Here is a 20,640-nt window from a genome sequence, read left to right on the forward strand (position 1 = left end):
AGTTTCTGACACTGCTGTTTCAGCAGTTTGAACTTTGGAGGGTTCCATAGAATTATTTCTCTTTAAATGTCCCATTCAGGGGACGCGGGTGGTGCTGTGGGTAAAACCTCAGCGCCTAGGACTTGCCGATCGTCAGGTCGGAGGTTCGAATCCCCACGGCGGGGTGCGCTCCCATCGTTCGGTCCCAGCGCCTGCCAACCTAGCAGTTCGAAAGCACCTCCGGGTGCAAGTAGATAAATAGGGAGCGCTTACCAGCGGGAAGGTAAACGGTGTTTCCGTGTGCTGCGCTGGCTCGCCAGATGCAGCTTGTCATGCTGGCCACGTGACCCGGAAGTGTCTGCGGACAGCGCTGGTTCCCGGCCTATAGAGTGAGATGAGCGCACAACCCTAGAGTCTGGCAAGACTGGCCCGTACGGGCAGGGGTACCTTTACCTTTACCTTTAAATGTCCCATTATTGCTTCTGACTATAAATACAAACCTAGGGAGACTGACAGGGTATGTTTAGCAGGTGACCAGGTTGAGACTACTTTTTCTATATTTTTTGTCATGACTCTGTCATTACCTGTTCCAACCTTTTAACCAGGGAAGTATTGAAACAAATAAGTGTGTGTGAATGACTGCTACAGTGAATATTCAGATTGCAGTGAATGTTGGAAGTCACAAGCAGATGTCAATAATCCATTACATATGTTGAGGTCCCCAAATACTGAGACAGACCAGTGAGCATAAACCCATTTTCTTGCAAAACATATATTCAAATGTGACAATTTTTTTAAAAAAGGAAAATTAATTCACAATCCTTGTCAATATTCCATCATTCCAGACATTCTGTTTGGTGCTTGCAAGATTATCAGTCTACCTTGGGATGGTTGACAGTCCACTTTGGACATTTATGAGCCAAGTCAGAGTGTTCTGCTAAAATTTTTCATTGTCAGGTGGACTCCTTTTTCTCATTTCAGCTTTCTGCATGTGTTGCACTAGATCTCATATGATCTAGTTTGCCTTTTGATCTGTGGTCTGATTTGTTAGGAATGCATGAGTACAGGAAAATCAGTCACATGTACCGTATGTTGTGGGTTGCAATACAGAACCATTTGAGTTCAATTCCCTACATTCCCAATTCAACAATTCTAAAGGAAATGCTTATCTGCCCTTCGGAAGAATTGTGATACTTTCCTAAAAGCTGTGAAACAAAGTGAAGTCCTTAGATAAAAGGCATGAAAATCTATAGAAATGGATGAGCAACAATTTTTCTAACCACTACAAAAACTCTTTTACAGAATGGTGTGCAAAGTCTTTAAAAAAATACCCACTCTCAATATAAATATAAAATGTCAACTTCATTATCAACTGCAGAAACAATATGAAAAAGGCGATAGAACACTACGATTAAAGATCAAACTGCTCCCGTTACACTGCTGCCATTTAGTCACCTAGAAGAATCTTCTTAACAGTAGAGAGCCTATTTAATGTAACATTATATCCTTGAAATTCCCTCAGTGGAAAAAACACACTTTTGTACTGCAAGGTGGAGGGGATGGGAAAGTTCCTGTATAAATAAAAGCTCAGATTCACAAGCATTACAAAAGCTTTATATAACAGTGGACAATGGAAACATCAGTGTCAAAATTGTCATTACTCAGCCCTCCTATAGTGCTCAAATGGGCTTAACTTGGTTGGTCGTCATGCGGGAAGTAGGTTTTTTTATTATCTTTATTAAAAATGTACATATTTATTTTAAAACTTCTGTGGTGGATTTTAATTCAATAGGATTGAATGGTGTTTGTTTGGATTTATTAAAGGAAGAGAGACTGAAGCCTAACATTTATTCATTTCTAGGACTGAGATTTAAAATGTCTAACCTAACCAAACACTTCAAAAATACTTCTTCATGAAGCCTTCCAGCCTTCACACTGAAGCTTCATTCAGCTGATTCCCACTTCTTCCCAACCAGGGACACAAGGGAGAAGGAGATCTGAATTGGTCAAGAACTTGGGGATGAGAGTGGCTGTGGGACTGCATATGCCCCCTTCTTGCCTGGCCCCTCTCAGGTGTGAACTCCCCCTGGCTCCTGTGCTCAGTTTTGGCTATCTCTTGAACTCACTTTGAAAATTGAAATTAATCAGTGTTCCATGGTGAGTTTATTTCCCATTTATACATTCCATGTATACATTCCAGCTTTCTTCCATCAAGGGGCTCAAGACAATCTACATAAGCTTCCTAGGCAGCCTCCCTTCCTAGTATCCCTCCCTCCCTCCACACCGAGACCTGCTCACTTTTCAGCAGGGCCCCTTCACACCATACTCTGTGACCTAGGACAATGAATGATTTCCATTTACACTGAATTGGGAATGGTCCTGGGCAACTCCTAAACAGATAAAGGGTGTATGTGTGTGCATCATTGCACAAAGAGGTGGTGAAGGTCACACCATACTCCCAATCACTAAACCCCAGTTCAGCTGCTAAGTGTGAACGGGGCTCAAGCAGCTGATAAAAAAAGTTGATGGGTAGACTTCCCCATTAGGATATTGAGCCTCTATATTTCCAGTTCTCCCAGACCTAAGAGTTGTTTAATGGCATCACTGTTTAAAAATAATTGGAAATGCTCTTGATTACTACAAAGCTTCATGCATGTTCCTTCCCATTGCCATATTCTCCAAGACAACATGTTTGTTAAAATATTAATTAGAAAAGCTTTTCTCTCTCTCTCTCTCTTCACAGTGGCCTCCGGAGAAAATCTCACAGCTCTATTGTGCTATTGCTCCGTTAACCCCAATTTAGTAACTAGTCTCCATTCTGGTGATGGCAAACTGCTTTGTCCTTTCTCCTTCGCAAAGTTGTGTAACTCATTAGCAAGCCCTTGCTAATTGAATTTGATTTAGTGTCAACACTATCACAGTCACACTGAAGAGCGCCAATAAAATTTCAGTCCTACTTGCTGTGATCATTAAGTCTGGTTGTCGAACAACAGGAGCCTTGCCTTTGTGCTGAAGGTTGTCAGATCAAGCTCACAGGAACTCTGCATTACAATGCCCATCTACATTCTAAACTGAAGGCAGCAAATATGGCATGCACAAAACACTGCTCTTGACTATTCTTGGGTATCTGATCTTTTGAAAATAAAGCATAGGCACAAATTTAAATGACTAGGTACCCTAGCTATAGCAAAATGCTTCTATTTAAAAACAGCATGAAGATATCTCAACACTCTTCAATCTATTGATTTTTTCATAAGGCTCAATTATTGTAGTTATCACCAGAGTCCCAAAGAAGCCTAAGCACAAGACCTGCATTCATAATGGGATTTTTTTTTTTAATCCACTCATCAGCATCCTCTATCCTGTTGCAATTTAAGGCTGAAATTACCCAAGAGTTTAAAAGCAACATGTCATGCCATTTGGGGAAGCTGCTCTTTGGGCATGGGCACTTTTTCATAAGCTGTAAAAAAACATTGCCGGCACTCCAGGTACTTTTCCATGGGTAAGTGAGGACTATGATTCCCACCCTCACTTAGCCTGACTTGGTTTTTGGATGTCATGCAGACAGATCTGAGAGGCTACACAGCATTGCCATATAATCATCATGGGATATGATCTGAAATTGCTGGACTCAATATTCAGCATGAAGGATTCTTTTAAAATGGTGCAAAAGCTGATCAGGGGTGTAAACAGCTGCCCACGTCCCCAAAAACCCAGCAAGGACTTTTTGGAATATATGTACCCCCAACCCCAGAACTACTTTCGCAGTGGAACAATACTCTGCAGCCTATGAGCCCATGGAATGTGGGGTTTAGCCTTTGCCTTTACTGTTCCAGCCTTTGCCTTTATTCCTGGGAAAGAGTAGAATTAAAGGTTTAGGGCAAAGCAGCAGCTTGGTTATCCAGGGTTGTCCAGTACATCTAACTGGAGGCCAGTAGGAACAGGACTAGTCCCCCCCCCAACTCAGTAGCCTAATCTTCATCAGCCCACCCTGCCACTTAATCTTGCAGGGCTAGCTGACAGGCTGAGAAGTCAATTTATAGGGCACCATCCATATACATGGCACTTTACATGACACTATAAGAGAACAGGTATCAGCCCTGAGGCGCAGGCACCTTGGATCTCATACACCTTGACTCCCAAACAAATCGGCTTCCGAATGATCGAAACCTGGAAGTGAGTGTTCTGGTTTCCAAACGATTTTTGAAAGCCGAACATCCGGCACAGCTTCTGATTGGCTGCAGGACGAACAGTTCCAAGAGCTGAATGGACTCCCGGAACACATTCTGTCCGAGAACCAAGGCAGGACTGTACAAACTAAAAATGTCTCAGTCAGTCTCAGTCAGTTTTATTGCACATAGCCAAAGGCTGCCGCAATGTACACAGAATTATTTGACAATTAAAAGAAAATATACTGAATTGGTAAAAAAAGACTTAAAACATTTATATTATTAAAACATTACATACTCTAAACAAAGTTATAAAAGTACCCCAATGTACAAATAAAAACATTAAACGATAAAATTCATAAGCTAAAATCATCACATGGTCACTAATGTTAAAAACAATATCAATTAATACAGTGTGCAATTTATACTCAGAGTTTGGTGACAAAGATAGAGCATAGCCTGAGGTAGATAGATAGGATCAAATAAATTCATCTCCTTTACAGTTAATGGCTACCTTGGCTATATAATTTGCTCTAATTTTCCTAGCAGCAGTTGCATAAAGTGCTACCCGCCAGGTCACATACTTATCTGTGTCTGCAAGGAGATATAACATCATATCAAGGGGGTTCTGGCCAGGGGACCCTGTCATTATAGGTACCAAAAATCTTTTTCTTGCATCATTATATAACGGACAGTGCAAGATATAATGCATAAGGTCCTCTACTTCAGAACATCCCCTAATGCAAACACGTTCGTTTTTTGGTATGCCTCAATGTCTCCCATCTCTATAAGCAGAGCTTATTGTATTTAGTCGTAGCTCTGTAAAAGCTTTTCGAAGCTGTGCAAAAGTCAATTCATTAAAATAAGATATGTGTTCATTGACCTCTCTAAGTTTAAAATACAATGGGGCGCATGTAGATGTGCACATAGAGTTTAGATCGTTTTTAGTTGCCACTGCCCTTATGGTTCGTTTAAAAATATTTTTCTGTGAATATAAGGGGAGTTCTTTAATCTCAGTCACTGAGAGGTCATATTTGCCCATCAGTTGGGCAGCATGATGTACCCAGTTTTTAAAGGGTAATCCATTTGAGAGCTCAATCAGGCATTTCTTTGGTAGCCTAGTGTTGTCCATCTGTTGAACTCTAAACCAGTAACAGAGAATTCTTTTATCTATTTGGCTCTCTATGCTCAACATGTGAGTTTCCAACCTGACCATGGCAGATTGCACGTCTTTGGGTAAACCTAAAAGAACTCTTAAAAAATAATTCTGTGGGGATTCCAGACCGGAGACCTTTGAGGTACCCCAAACCTCTGCACCATATAAAATCTGGGCCATTGTTTTTGCTTTATACACTGATAGAGCTGGGTTGACCAGATTTCCACCTTTACATGCAGCGAATTTCAGAATGGCTTTTGCTGATTTAAAGGCTTGCAATTTAATATTGGATAGTTGTGTATTCCAAGATGCCGTTTCTGAATAAATCAATCCCAGATATTTAAACGTATTTACTTGGTTTATGATGTGTTCATCCAGGTGCCAAACATGCTTTTTAGAACGCTTCCCAAATACAATGACCTGCGTCTTATCATAGTTTATAGATAAAGCATTCCTCATGCAATATGAACTTAATTTTGCAAGCAGCCGTCTCAGGCCCACCTGGGTTCTAGAGAAAAGCACTAGGTCATCAGCATACATTAAAACTGAGAGTTTTTGGTCGAGAATTGTGACAGGGGCAAACTGTAGGCCCTCCAGTTCTTTAACCATGTCATTAATATAAAAATTGAACAGGGAAAAATAAAAGAAAGGGGAAGGATGCAGACTATGAGGCACTGGAAATAGCAAGATGAGGCACATTACTAGTTCAATAGAACATGGAACAGGGATAGGGATTCTCTCCCCCCCTATTTTAAGTTTAGTTTTCCAATTTCCACATCAGTTTTCATACCCCCCCCCAAGTCCATTAGTATTTTAGTGTGGATTTCTCATAATATACACATTTTATGAAATTTTGCCCAGTATACCCATTTTTGTAAAACCCCATATATTCACATTTTCCCTAATGCATTTCTCTGTGTTATTATCTCTAACACATGCATTTTAGACACACTTTATTGTGTTTTATGTACACATTATTTGGCTGGAGAACTGCACTGCAAAATCAGACTTTGGAAACTGTGACTTTGGAAGGATGTCCACGTTTCAGTTCACAAGCTATTTGGAAAGGTGCAAATTAGGTAGGTTTGCCTTTACATGCAAACTGGATTGCATTTATCCCCCATCCCTAGACAGAGAGCACCTCTGCTGGCCTCATGGCCACAAGTCTCACTAGTATGGGATGAGTCCCAGGGGAACAGTTGATGGCTATGTGCATGAGCAGCAAAGAGAAGTTAACTGTTGTTGTTGTTGTTTTACTAATCTGATGCTTTGAGTGAAGGTGGGCATCATCTGATAAGCTCAGTTGATAACATCTGTTCTTTCCTTGCTCTCTGTTTCTGCATTGCATAATAGAGAAGTATGGCATTTCATCAGTTAATTGCATTGCAAGTCATCTATGTTAATTTAACAAAATTGTGACTCTTGGTCCAGTCTTTGTGCATTTTCATTTCATAGCACGCATGTATGTCTGATATTTCTTTGCAAAAAAATTGTGTGGTGCTTCTTGTTCTTTACTCTGTGTTATGTTCCTGAAGGCACAGCAATGTCATGAATGGTTTGTCCCATGGGTGTCATTTTTCTGAGTTAAATGGTGCAAGCTTCTTAATTGTATAAGTTATTACCACCTAATGAAAGATGCTGTGACAGATTCAATTGGCATGAAGATACTTAGAACTGTTGCATCCATTTCCTGATGGAGAAGCACATCTCCACATAAAGCACTTGGCTTATTTGTAAAGCTTTTGCTTTGACAAAAAGATTTCTTGAGAAACTGAGATGCAAAACACACCAGAACATCCTTTACATTAACATTGAATATATTATATTGACATTCTAATTAGCACTTTGGTGTTTAGACCGAGGGGGCAGCGATCATTTATATCTGTAGGCCAACCAACTTCCTCTTGTCCTGAGGGTTTTCCTTTAAATTGTGAGGACTCACCGCTGGTGAGCCCTGGCACCACCTGGCCAGCCCAGATACCAGCCCTCTTTCCTTGGGCTCATTCTGAGACTGAAGAAAGCAGAGCTCTGCCCAGCTGCTAAAATTAACAAGGCATCAAAGTTATTGCAGAAATGCTTCTTCTCAATCTAACCTTTATTATAAAAAACTAATTACTTTTCTCTTAGTAGCAGCATGCCTACTAGTGGCACAGAATAGGAAAGGATTGGAACATCTGTGTATCTCCCATGGAAGCAGAATGTGTGGTGTATTGCTTTATTAGAAAAATTAACAAACAGATTACACGCATTAAATAATACAAATGATGAAGATGATTTTGTTGAACTATGGCATCCTTTCTAAAAATGCTAAAATTGAAGAATGGCAACTACCGATATCACAGATTGGACTTGGGCAACCTTAACTAGATTGATCCATCCTGAAGTGGGGAGGGGGGAATGAGTTAGGGTTTTGTTTTTGTATCTTTTTCTCTTTTTTGTAAGTGTGTGTGTGTGTGTGTGTGTCAGTCAGTCAGTCACAAAGGGGGGGGGATGCCTCTTCTCTTTCTTCATGCACTTGCAGCCATTCTGTGCAATATTAAAGTGGAGGGGGGGATCTGTGACTCTCCAGATGTTGCTAGGAGCCCCAGGCAGCATGACCAAGGGATGACAATAGGAGTTGGAACCCAACCACATCTGCAGGGCCAGACGTTCCCCATCCCTGCATTAAAGCATACTGTATTTCCTTAAGGAAATGGAAATTCATTCACAGGCTATAGAGAAATCTAACTCTTACTTTATAAAGTTATTGGAAAACAGAAGTTGTGCTTTCCAGCACAGGTTTAGATGGATAAACAACCTTACCTTCCAAGGCTGTCTCAAGCTCAATGACTTTTCCATACAGTTGTGTATACATAGAAGAACCACTCAAATCATATTGAGCCAATGTGGTGTAGCAGTTAGAGTTTTGGACTAAGCCTAGGAGACCAGGGTCCAAATCTACACTCGGCCATGGAGTTCCCTGGGTGACCTTGGGCCACCCACTTCCCCTCCGCCTACCCGACCTCACAGGGTTGCTGGGGGGACTAAATGAGAGGAGGGAGAATTATGTAAACACCTTGAACTCACTAAATAAATAAATAAAATTGGAGGCATCTTTCCATGTATGCACATCTGTATAGAAAGTCAGGTGTATAGTCATTTTAGCCTGTTGAGGCAAATAATTATTATTATATTATAATCTTTTTAAAGTATTATTTTATAGTTTTGTTGTTTGCTGTCCTGGGCTCCTTGATGAAGAAGGGTGAGATAAACATTGCAATGATATTAATGATAATATCAACAAAGAAGTTCATGGCACCTTAAATATTAGCAAACATATTGTGGCATATGCTTACATGGGCCAGAACCCACCTTGTCAAATGCATAGTCAAGCAAGGAAGCTTCAGTTGCCATGATTGTGCTGGAACTGGAAAGGGAAGTGTAGGTTTCCTCTTTCACTAACTGCATCTCTCTGAAGAGGGTGAGAGAAGAAACTTTCCTTCCACTTGCTCCTCATGTGCACACAATGCTGGCTGACAGAATATAGAGTTCTCTCTTGCTAAGATGTGAGTCTTCTAGTAAAACTTGGCAGTGCATGACTGATGATTTCTTGAATGGCTTGGAAACTAAGCTGCTGACAGCAGAAAGAGAATGGGGGGAGGAGATTTGCGCTATCCTGAAATCCAGATCACTGAATATCAAAACAGCTATTAAGTGACAGGGGAGGAAAGGGTTCAAAGACATTTCTCTTGGGGCCGCCGAAATACTTTGAGAATCAGCTCTTTGGTGGCCTTAAAAAAAGGTAAGCTCACATGTGAGAGAGAATAGAAAAAAATAATGCAAAACAGCTGATTCAAGACTGGCACGTCTTCTGTGCAGCTCTAATGCAATGTATATTTTGTCCACAGTCTTTTTTCCACCTTCCATTGCTTTTGGATTAAAAGAATCTTAGGTAAGCAGAAGTTAAATACACGTGATTTGCTACTCTCCCTTCAAAGTGGTTGAATCACAACTATTTGTCTAATCCTATTGTGATTCTGATACAGTCAAATATGCACTGCATATCAGCTATTTTGGGCTGATTCCCTAACTGGCTCTGACTGCTGTGTAATAACCTTGCTATTTGCACATTCCTTTAAAAAAACACACACACCATTTTTGCAGGGCACTGTAGATTACTGTGACATACAAGCAATGGGTAATCCTGTAATGTAAGGGGTTTTTCCTGAACACTTCAGCACTGAATGTGCAAGGTTGTGACTGCCTACTTTCATGGTTGTAAATGTACAGCATGCACTGCAAATATTTGAATCTCTTAAATACAGACGTGGGTGGCTTTATTTTGATCAGTAAGCAGCAACGGTCCTGTACTTATTAAGGTCCTGTTCCTTTAAATGTGGCTTTAACTGGGTCTGGCATTTCTGTTGTCCTCTGATATGGGCTGAAAACCTACAGAATATTTATTCTGGGCAGAGGTGGGGGTGGGGAGTTCTGGTGTGCAGAAGGAACTGGCAAGTCTGTTCTCATGCCAGTATACTTCTGTCATTTTGCTGTCTCACTAGACAAAACAGGAACTTGAATAATATGAATCATAATTACATTGACTTTCAATTCTGAAAAATTAATGTAAATGCACACAGCAGGCAAATACAAAAATGAATTACTTGGCTGTCAGAAAGTGCTGTCCAGTGCTTTTTCCCCCTTTTGTTGTTTAAAATTAAGCTGTTTCAAATTCAGCGAATGCTATCATTTATTTTTAACCACCTTGGATATTGTGAAATATCTTGGGCACCCTTACAAGGCTGAAAGTCAGAGCTAAGAACCTAAGAAGATCCCTGCTGGATCAAGCCAAGGGCCTGTCTAGTCCATTCCTATCAGTCTCACCTTGTTGTTGTTGTTTAGTCGTTTAGTCGTGTCCGACTCTTTGTGACCCCATGGACCAGAGCACACCAGGCACCCCTGTCTTCCACTGCTTCCCGCAGCTTGGTCAGACTCATGTTTGTCGCTTCAAGAACACTGTCCAACCATCTCGTCCTCTGTCGTCCCCTTCTCCTTGTGCCCTCCATCTTTCCCAACATCAGGGTCTTTTCAAGGGAGTCTTCTCTTCTCATGAGGTGGCCAAAGTTTTGGAGCCTCAGCTTCACAATCTGTCCTTCCAGTGAGCACCCAGGGCTAATTTCCTTAAGAATGGGTGTGTTTGATCTTCTTGCAGTCCATGGGACTCTCAAGAGTCTCCTCCAGTACCATAATTCAAAAGCATCAATTCTTCGGCGATCAGCCTTCTTGATGGTCCAGCTCTCACCTCCATACATTACTACTGGGAAAACCATGGCTTTAACTATATGGACCTTTGTTGGCAAGGTGACGTCTCTGCTTTTTAATATGCTGTCTAGGTTTGCCTAGACAGTCTCACCTAGTTCAGTCCTATTGGGTCCAGTCCTATTTAGTAATATCATGTGCATCTTTATTGGAACTGTTTATTTTAAAGTCAGTGTACAGTTTTCACCCCCACCGTATCCCCGTATACATACTGGCACCAAATTTGGGTAAGGGCTCCCCCAGCTCTGGGAGGGGGAAAGGGGGTACACTGTAAACCTTCACATCTAGAGATTGGGAAGAAGATAAACCTACACAGCCCGTTTCTATTTCATTATTGGTTTTTTGCATGGCCAAAAGTAAACAAAAATTGGAAGAGGACCAAGTGTTTTTTTCGTTTTAAGGTGCAAGATACAGAAAAGACACTTGTTGGATTACATTTGGGAGGGGGGAGGTTTCTAAGTACAAGCAATACTTTCCTGCAACACCAGAAAGTACTCCTGCTCCTTCAAAAGCTGGGCTGCTGCCTCCACAGAGGCCAGTTTAACTTCCTCTCAATGCATGGTACTATTTGGAATGACTATTTAAAAAAAAGGAAGGAAGAGGAAGAACACAAATGTACAATCAAAGTCCTCAGATGCATTGCAGAACTTGGGGGGGGGTGTTCGCTCCAACACAATTATTATTTTTCTAAAAGACTGTTGCCGTCAACTTTTCATCGTTCCAGTTTTATATCCTGAGTCAAGCGCCAAAACAAAGAAAGCCATGCCAATCTCAACTCTCACTTTTTTTAAACGCGCAGTAATGGGATTTTTTTGTCAAAAAAAGGGGGGTAATTGTTATCATGGTAACTAAGTCCTGTTTTAGAAGCATTTGCGGTGGACGATGGAGGGCCCAGATTCGTCGTACTCCTGCTTGCTGATCCACATCTGCTGGAAGGTCGACAGGGAGGCAAGGATGGAACCGCCAATCCAGACAGAGTATTTGTGCTCTGGTGGGGCAATGATCTTGATTTTCATTGTGCTGGGTACCAGGGCTGTGATCTCCTTCTGCATTCTGTCAGCGATGCCTGGGTACATGGTGGTGCCGCCAGACAGGACGGTGTTGGCATACAGGTCTTTACGGATGTCCATGTCGCACTTCATGATGGAGTTGAAGGTGGTTTCGTGGATGCCGCAGGATTCCATACCCAGGAAAGAGGGCTGGAAGAGGGCTTCTGGGCATCTGAACCTCTCGTTGCCGATGGTGATCACTTGGCCGTCAGGAAGCTCATAGCTCTTCTCCAGGGAGGAACTGGACGCCGCGGTCGCCATCTCCTGCTCGAAGTCCAGCGCAACGTAGCAGAGCTTCTCTTTGATGTCGCGCACAATTTCCCTCTCGGCCGTGGTGGTGAAGCTGTAGCCTCTCTCGGTCAAGATCTTCATGAGGTAGTCGGTCAAGTCGCGGCCCGCCAGGTCCAGACGGAGGATGGCGTGGGGCAGGGCGTAGCCTTCATAGATGGGCACAGTGTGGGTGACGCCGTCGCCAGAGTCCATCACAATGCCTGTCGTGCGGCCAGAGGCGTACAGGGACAGCACAGCCTGGATGGCTACGTACATGGCTGGGGTGTTGAAAGTCTTGAACATGATCTGTGTCATCTTTTCTCTGTTGGCTTTGGGGTTCAGGGGAGCTTCTGTCAGCAACACACGATGCTCTTCTGGGGCGACTCTCAGCTCATTGTAGAAGGTGTGGGGCCAGATCTTCTCCATGTCATCCCAGTTGGTGACAATGCCGTGTTCAATGGGGTACTTCAGGGTCAGGATGCCTCTTTTACTCTGTGCCTCGTCACCAACATAGCTGTCCTTCTGGCCCATGCCAACCATCACGCCCTGGTGTCTGGGGCGACCAACGATGGAGGAGAACACTGCGCGAGGGGCGTCGTCCCCGGCAAAACCGGCTTTGCACATTCTGGAGCCGTTGTCAACCACGAGGGCAGTGATATCATCATCCATGGCTATCTTTTTGTTAGTGGCAAGGTTGCTTGCTGGAGAACAGGGGAGCAGATGGCTTTTTCAAAAGGAGCGGCGGGGGCGGCGAAAAAGGGAGCTCGGCGGCAGAGCACCCGGCGCGCAACAGAGACCCGCACGGCAGAAAGAGCGCTTAACGGCTGCCTAGTAATATCCTGTTTTCCATTGGAGGCAGCCAGACCTTTGGGAAGCCTCTGGGAATCTCAGAAGCAGAACCTGGGCAAAATAGCCCTTCCCTGCTGTTGTTCCCCAGTGATTGGTGTAGGAGATATTTATATTTATTCATTATTATTTTAACACTAGGTGAGCAGAATGTTGTTGTGTTCATGTCCCACTTGCAGGCTTCCCGTTGGCACCTGGTTGACCCCTCTGTGAGAAGAAGATGATGGACTACATGGGCCCTGACCTGCTTCAGCTGACTCTTCTTACGTTCTTCATTTTCTTTAAGTGCCACCAGCTCATACAATATAACATGGCAGTGTACAGCAGTAAGTACAGTAATGGGACCAGTGACACCCAGTGCCCAGCTTTTAGCAGAGGCCAGTTAGGGGGGAACTAACAGCGCTCTCCGTGGTTGGGCTGTGATAGAAGAACTCACGTCATTCTTAAGCTCAGGGTGATATGCAAGGCACATCAGTGAGGCACATCAGACTGAGAAGGGGCAATTAGCACCAGTCATCCGGGGGCTTTCGCAGCTGAGTAGCTATTTGAAGCTGGATCGCCTCCATCCTGGTACCTGAGACACTCCAAAGCATTACACCGTGCTGGCTTATTACACCATGCTCACTACAGATGCTCATTCAATGCATCTGCCTCCTTAAATTCTGTTACACTTGGTAAAGGCATCTGGTATAGTAAAAGTAAAGGAAGGTACACCATGCTAACAAAAAGGCTTTTTGCCAGGAGGCAAAGAAGCAACATTTGCACACAAAATATGTAAGTGGCAACAGCTTCCCTTAGCATTTTCTCTGTGGCAAGGTATTTCCATAAGAACATACAGGGAACCCTTCTGGATCAGGCCAGTGCCCATCTAGCCCTGTGTCCTGTTCTCACAGGGGCCACCCAGATATCTGCCCACAGGAAGCCCAGAAGCAGGACCTGAGCAAAAAACCCCACAAAAACAAAACCCACTCTTCCCACTTGGGATTCCCAGAATTGGGTGTTCAGAGACATAGCATAGCCGTCACAGCTAGCTGCTTTCCCTTGTGACTGACCAACTGGTTGCTGCATAGAAAGCAGGTTGTCTTCTTCGTACACAAGCACCATTCAGACTCTACAGGACAGAACTGTTCCTTCAATGTTTCTTCCTTGGGTCCTCACCCACTCACTGAAAATGTTCATTGCATGAGATGCACAAAAAGCCCTGCATATCCCACCAGAAGAGTGAGATAGCTTTGCGTAACACTCCATACATTTATCCTCATAGCCAAACTACAGGCAAGTCCATCCTTGGACAAAGACAGTTTTCAGGGAAACTGTAGCATGAAATCTTTGAACTGCAATTAATTGGGCAATTCAATTCTAGAACCTTCAATGACATAGGACTGGGCTTTCTATGTGATGATTTCCCAATGGTAGAACTTTCTCTCTCTGGGAAAGCATATGTTCATTCCAGTTCTCCACATTTCCACATCAGTTTACACTTTTCCTTTTAAAGTCCTCATGAAGATTCATTAGCATTTTGGAGCAAATTTATACTAATTGCATATTTGTATGCAATTCTGAGCAATAAACATATTTTTGCAAAGCAATTTCCCTTAAAAAAATGCATTTTTGTATGTTATTCTCACCTAAAACAATCCATTTTTATGCACACTTTACTCCAGTTTATGCATTTTTGTATGTGTCACTCAGCTGGAGAACTGCATTGCAAAATTCAGAGAAGATTAAGTTCCAAAGGTGGGCTGAATTTTTATTCTTGTACTATTTTGAAAATGCAAGTGAGTTACTTTGGGAACAGGACATAGCTTTCTGGTGAAGCATTTGCTTTGCATGCATCCTAGGTTCAATCCCCAGCATCTTAAAGTAGCGCTGGGAGACACTCCCTGACTGATAATCCTGGAGAGCTGCTGCCAGTTGGTGCAGACACTGCTGAGCTAGATGGGCCCAATGGTTTGACTCAGCATTTGGCAACCTCCTGTGCTCCTAGGTGGTTTGCCTTTAAATGAAAACTGAATCTAATTTCTCCCCCAGGACCAGCTGAAAGAGAATTAACATGACTACACCTCTAGAATCCATTATTTCATTTTTCTCTATCAACCTCCAAATTCCAAACATCCACTGAAGTAGGAAACAGTCCCTAGTTATCACACACTGTTGATCTGAGCACCACCCCAGCCCACCCCTAGAGTTCTCCTGCGAATGGGACAGTTTAAAAAGTAGAGTGCTGGTGCAGAGAGATGGTCATAGGAAATCTTATTGAATAACTTTGGTGCACTGTATGCATTTCTAGATCATGGTCTTTATTTCTGTATTTCTTCCTTTTGTGCTTGTGGTGGGGAATCTTAGACCCTTCGAAAGAGAATATAGTATTCTGAAGGTGCATCATACAGACAAGGGTCATTGTCTCATAGAGCTCATTGGGTGTTTCTATGCACTGACTGATAGCAGCTGTCTGGGGCTTCAGGTGAAGGTCTAGTCCTACCTGGGAAAGCTGGAGATTGAATCTGGGACAGTCAGGATGCAAAGCAGCTGCTCTGCTACTGAGCTGAACAGCCTTAGACTTAAGAGGGAGGAGAAGAATGGTAGCACAACGCCTTGTTGCATTCAGGGTCACACAGAAAAATTGTCTTGCCTAATTGAAATTTTATTAATTTAAGAGAAGATATGTTAACAGTTATTAAACCTCACCTTTAATAAAGCATTTAAAAGAACAAAAAGTAAGAGTAATGGGGAAATACAAGTGGAATATAATGCTTTGCTGCTTTAGCATCAAGCGCTCTGGAGTAACTAGTTTATGGATCAAGTTGTAAAACTTTATGATGAGCAAGGAAAAGGGTCTATTATTTCTCTCTTGTTCCCCTAGAGATTCCATTTAGAGATTCGTGAAGAGGAATGGAGTTTATTTACATCTTAGCAATTAACCATCTGAAGAAAACATTAACAATACCGAATACACACATGCACACAGAAGAGAAAATGTCATCTTTTACAAATAAAAAACCCTGAGAAACAAAAAAGAGATAAATTATTCCCATGGCGAAAGCTTACTGTATATAGTTAGAATGTCATAGGCATAGTCAGCCATATTCATTTTTCTATTTCGTTTTTATTCCATTTTCCCCTTCGTAAATTGTTTAAAGGGATAAATAAAACAAACCCCCAAAAGAGCAAATCAAACTATAGATCAGTAGCAAATCCTACATTTCCGTTTGTCACTATCTTAGCATGTTAGATCTTTTGGATTATTGAAGCACAATAATAATTCCAATTCTGTTGTTTTAGGGACTCCACTCTGGATTTGTATAGGGTTTGTTCCTTAGCCTTCTCTTCCCCTGAAGATGTCCGGAAAGGCAGCTACCAGCTTGGATGACTTTAAAAGAGAGTTAGACAAAATTGTGAAGGAAAAGGCTATCAGTGGCTATGTTCTGTTTCCAGTATCAGAGGTGGTGCACCCCTGAGGACCAGTTTCTGGAGAACACCAGAGGGGAGAGTGTTTTGGTCTCACGTCCTGCTTCCAGGCTTCCCATAAGTGTCCAGTTGGCCACTGTGAGAACATAGCGCTGGACCAGACAGGCCTTTGGCCTCATTCAGCCGGGCTCTTCTTATGGCCCACCAAGCCCTGCCTTGTGAGCGTCTCCTGTGGAGTGAGGACATTACCAAAGGCTTGATCCAGTTCTAGAAGGATGTCTGAGCAACACTGGATCCCCTGCCCTGCTGCTTCCTTTCTTCCAGCCCAGAGGGAACTGATACTCTTTCATCTTTAAAAGCATTTCAAGCACTGCCCTCCTGTACCAAAGGGAACCCCTCTCCACTGGTAAACCATTCCCCCCCTTGGGTAGGATGGGAAGCTATGGGGAGGGAAGGGGGTCAGGGCAATGGCAGAACCAGGTGTCCACCTGGCATAGCATTGTCTACACTGGCTGCCAGTCAATTTCCCAGCCATACCCAAAGATGCTGGAGACTGAAGCTGGGATCCTCTGCACTCAAAGCAGATGTTCTGCCACTGAGCTATGGTCCTTCCTCTGTTAAATATGTTAGGAAGCAGGAAGCAGTAATCTTAAAAGAAAGATTAACTGTAGCCAATCTATCGTGTAGTATTTACAGCTCGTCAAACTTCTGCATCTTAAAATAAATAAATCCTAGGCTTTTTTTTTTTACCTTCCTTCTCTCTTTTACTTTTTCTGTGCTTAAACCTGTAATAGCTTTTCAATTAAATAAAATTGAATTTCAAAAATGCACAAACCCATTACCTTGCCTTTGGTCTCCTTTTAAAATTAACCCCTCCCCCACCTCCACACACACCTCTACTATCTTAATTTAATTCAAAAATATTATACCTTTCTCTAAGCATTCTGGGATTAAATAGTTAGGTCACAATTTCATGATGACTAGCTGATTATAATTTCATCATATAATTAGCAGTGGCAATTAGAATGCTTCAAAATGATGTTTAATTGAGTAGTACACGTTACAAAATTACCAAAGGCTTTATTATAGGTAATATGGGCCAAGGAAACAGGTGGTAGCCCAGAAGTGAACTTCAATGATATCAAAACCTTTTGAAAAGCATTGTTAATATTATTTAGACAGCAGTCCGATGAACACAGACCAGGAGTAAGTCCTACTGAACTCAGCGGAGTTCACATCTAAGTAAGCATGTATAAGGATTGCACTGCCTGAGTTACAAAAATACTGGAATCCTAAGCTTAAGACATAAAGTGAGTTCTCTTAAAAAGCAGTGGACCTTCCCCACTACATAATGATAATAGTTGCATACGTTAGCCCTGAATACACTGGTGTGTCTTTTGCATTGCCAATTGTTGTGGAGAATTAACTCTGTGTGCACATGCAAAAGCTGGTGATGGCATTCCTGTTTGTGTGTGCTTATAGGTCTCATATTTAACTATAATAAGTAACAGTGGCAAACAGTGTCATCCTGCCGATACCTGGACTTCATTTTCGTTGATTTCTGAAGCAGTGCTTGCAGAATCCATAGCTAATAAGGGATGTCAGCCTTCATACAGGACCACTGTGGATGCAGAGCTAGTGAATCCAAGTTAAAAGCCCTAATCAAAACAAGTGTGAATGGAGGGTGAAGTCTGAAAATGAAGGGGATGTGTAGACTACACTGGTGCTGAAGCCATTACAACGGAAATTCTTATAGTGTGATCATCAGCATCCAAGCCAGGAATGCTGTGAGTCATGAATCCGTGAAGAGGTTGCTTGAACAATAATAACTTAGAGGTCCATCTATAAAGTTCAGCAGACTTGGGCCAGTTCAGGACACGGAGTGTGGGTTGCTGTAAAACATTATTTCAGGGATCCCTGGGGAACTGCTCAGGTAAGGGCAAAGAGGAATAGCAGAGGGTGATCCTGCAGATGATAGCAGATAATCCTGCAGTCGGAAGCAGTGTCCGGGTGGAAATCGCTAAAAATGTCTGGGAAAATCCGGATGTATGGCAATCCATGTCAGCTGAACAACTTTTCTGTCCAGATTTTCACTGTTACTGTTTGAAATATGGCAACCCTAACATTGGATGTGTTAATGCTGCTGCTGCTCTGATCTCTAAAGAAATATGCATGCTTTACTCTGAAATCTGAGAAGAAATATATGCAGAAGAGAACAGATAATGTTATACACTGTATGACTTTTAAAGAAGCTGAATAGAAGCTTGGCAAGTCATCTACAAGTGATGGGATTTTTAAGAGCTTAAAGATAAGTACTCTTAAAGTGTCAAAATAGTGCATTCAACAGTAGGAGCTTGATGCATGTCATTTATCCTCTGCTAGGCTTATTCCTGGTTATTCCTCCTCCGTTCTTCCATACTGATTTTGTACACAAACTGCCCTGTCAACTCCTACATTTGGAAGCAGCAGAAAGCAGTAATGTTAGCACCTACCTGAAACTTTAATCACTCTTTGGGCTCTCAAATTTCAGACCCAGCCAATGGCTAAGAATGATGGGAGGTGTCATGTGAAACAGTCCCATGCAAGCTTATGCTGATGTTGGCAATGTACTGCATAATCCATACAGCATTCTGACAGCAGAAGCATTATCGAAACCCATGTTGTTTATCCAACCTTTCAAGTAAAGGTAAAGGTAAAGGGACCCCTGACCATTAGGTCCGGTCGTGAACAACTCTGGGGTTGCGGCGCTCATCTCACTTTACTGGCCAAGGGAGCCGGCATACAGCTTGACTAACCAGAGCAGCGCACAGAAATGCTGTTTACCTTCCCACCGGAGCAGTACCTATTTATCTACTTGCACTTTGACATGTTTTCGAACTGCTAGGTGGGCAGGAGCAGGGACTGAGCAATAGGAGCTCACCCTGTTGCGGGGATTCAAACCGTGGACCTTCTGATCGGCAAGCCCTAGGCTCAGTGGTTTATTTCCACATAAACTGCGCAAACATACTTCTGTCAGTCTAACTTTTATAAAGCACTTCTGTCGAGTCCCCTAAAAATATTTCTTAATCAACACAGGTGACCAGGCAAAGGACTGTTTTCAAGCCTAGGTAACCTCCTGCCAATTCCGTGAAGGCCCCAAACATTTTTACATTTTGACTGTTTAATATGACAGTCCTATACTTTTGCACGCAGAAGTAAGCTCCACTGAGTTTTGTGAGATTTACTGAGGTGTATACAGACCTCAATCCTAAACCCTCTTGTTTGGTATTTAGGCTGTGTACACACAGCAGTTTATAGTGGAGTCAATACATGCCACATGTGCCTGTTTTCTGCATCATCCATGTGACATTGTCTTCATTCAGGTAGAGGAAGTGTGCCCTGTTTTGCTGCCTGAGGTAAAATGGGAACATGCTGCCCTACCCCACTGCCGAAGCCTGGGTTGCAGAGCGGTACCCACAAAGCAGTAGAAACAATGCCAGGTTCCAGCCAAATCTTGTGAGATCTCGCCAGAAACTGGTGCTGCTGCCAGCACGACTTCTCTGCCAGTGTCAGAGAGAATGCGGTGGGCATGGCACCCACACAGCGCTGCCTCTTGGGCTTGCGCCACCCAAGGCAGCTGCCTCACCCGGCCTCATGAGTGGGCCAGCCCTGCTTTTAAGTGACAGCCTGACCTCCCCCTCCTTTCATTTGATTTTTTCTCATCTGCAGATAATACAGTAAGGAAAATAAAATCCAGCACAAAACTGCATGTTAATAAACTGGGCATATTGAAGCACAATTGTGTGGGCAGGTTGTTTTTCCTACACATGGGTGCCATCTATCACTGTGCCCTAACTTCTATTGGAAATATGCTCATTGCTAAACTGCTGGTGGGCCAGTAGTGAAACATATGTGTTGTTGTTGTTGTTGTTTAAAACCCCCCTGCTGTTTTGTATATCAGAAAACTTGTGTCTCAAAAATAATTTTAAAATGGTCCCATGCTCAGGTAGACAAATCCCTGCATGCATGCTCACAATGGACTTTGGGTTTCTGGTGTGCAGAGAGGGGGGTGGGGAGGTGCTAATTGAGGTGAGGGGACAGCAATGCAGTGCAAATATGTCTCATCAAGCACTGCTTGTTAGTTTGGACAGGAAATGTTGAGACAGAGTTCAGTTGAAAGTGATCATGTGTGGACAAACATGCACAAAAACGCACATGGGATTATCAGGTCTGTGTGACCCACGTGTACATTAACACTCTTCTTCGCACCCCATTCGGCCTGCAAACTGGTAGGGGGCCACCAACATGTAAACCATCCCAGTTGTGCCATCCAGTACGGGCCTTCTTGCCACAGCAACCTTGGTCTCTGTCCCAGTGCCAGATCACATCAAAGGTTTCCTCTACATGAGGAAAAGGATGAAGGAGCTGGGTGAGATGGCAGTCAGTCCTTCTAAAGCAGGGGTTGGCAACGTGTGGCCCATGGGCT

General features: G+C 42.9%; 1 protein-coding gene and 1 pseudogene across 2 annotated transcripts in view; both read right to left on the minus strand.

Annotated features, from left to right (window-relative positions):
* The window catches only part of RORB (RAR related orphan receptor B), a 149,442-nt gene that overhangs the window by 88,745 nt on the left and 40,057 nt on the right, over window positions 1–20,640 (minus strand). The gene's annotated exons all lie outside the window — the stretch shown is intronic.
* LOC309542715 (actin, cytoplasmic 1 pseudogene) lies at window positions 10,734–12,745 on the minus strand (annotated as a pseudogene). Its single transcript has one exon. The product of its transcript is annotated as an actin, cytoplasmic 1 pseudogene (transcript).

The sequence above is a fragment of the Podarcis vaucheri genome (assembly GCF_965113315.1).
Source record: "Podarcis vaucheri genome assembly, chromosome: 11".
NCBI lineage: Eukaryota > Metazoa > Chordata > Lepidosauria > Squamata > Lacertidae > Podarcis > Podarcis vaucheri.